This window comes from Ranitomeya imitator, chromosome 3, assembly GCF_032444005.1.
Source record: "Ranitomeya imitator isolate aRanImi1 chromosome 3, aRanImi1.pri, whole genome shotgun sequence".
NCBI lineage: Eukaryota > Metazoa > Chordata > Amphibia > Anura > Dendrobatidae > Ranitomeya > Ranitomeya imitator.
In genome coordinates this window covers 260,630,800-260,631,409 of record NC_091284.1, presented here as the reverse complement: position 1 = coordinate 260,631,409, position 610 = coordinate 260,630,800, and the positions used below count along the sequence as shown (strand labels likewise).

The 610-nt window shown below is 50.3% G+C and overlaps 1 protein-coding gene across 1 annotated transcript in view; it reads right to left on the bottom strand.

The window, feature by feature from the left end:
* ADIPOR1 (adiponectin receptor 1) overlaps positions 1–364 on the bottom strand; it is a 46,842-nt gene extending 46,478 nt beyond the window's left edge. Inside the window, exon 1 of the mRNA XM_069756403.1 lies at positions 248–364. The gene's annotated coding sequence lies outside the window, so the exon portion shown is untranslated. The remainder of the gene's footprint in view (positions 1–247) is intronic.
* Between the last annotated feature and the right edge of the window lie 246 nt (positions 365–610).

Here is a 610-nt window from a genome sequence, read left to right as displayed (position 1 = left end):
CTTAGATTGTGAGCTCCATCAGGGACAGTGATGATAATGTATTGCAACCTGTAAAGCGCTGCGGAATATGTTAGCGCTATATAACAATAAAGATTATTATTCTATCCAGCCCCGAGCAGCCGGCTGACCGCAGGAGCTGGTGACACGCCATGTCTGATCCATGGCCAGCTCCTCTACATGCATCCAGGCGCCGCACAGCGCCGAGCTTCGTCCTCACGGCTGTGAAATAAGAGCAGGACATGTTTACCTCAGGCTTCCACCAAATGTCTCTGGAACAACCACAGCCTAGGAAATGACAACACACCGACAGCAGCTTCCGGTGCTGGCAGCGATTGGCCGGCCGCCTGCGCACGCGTTCATTGCGGCTGGTGACTTCTCAGCTCGGTGCTGCGCACACAAGCAGCTCCCCCATAGCGCTGCACCGTGTGCTGTCCCTTCGGCGGCCATTTTTCTGTAGACCAGCTTCCAGGCTTCCTATGCCAGGAGGGCACTGATTTCACCTTCATGATAGATTCTTTCATTTCTTGTTTTTCTCCACACTTTTGTAGCTCTATAATACTAAATTATTAGAATATTATATTTATAAGGAATTCTGTGGGACATAGCAAGA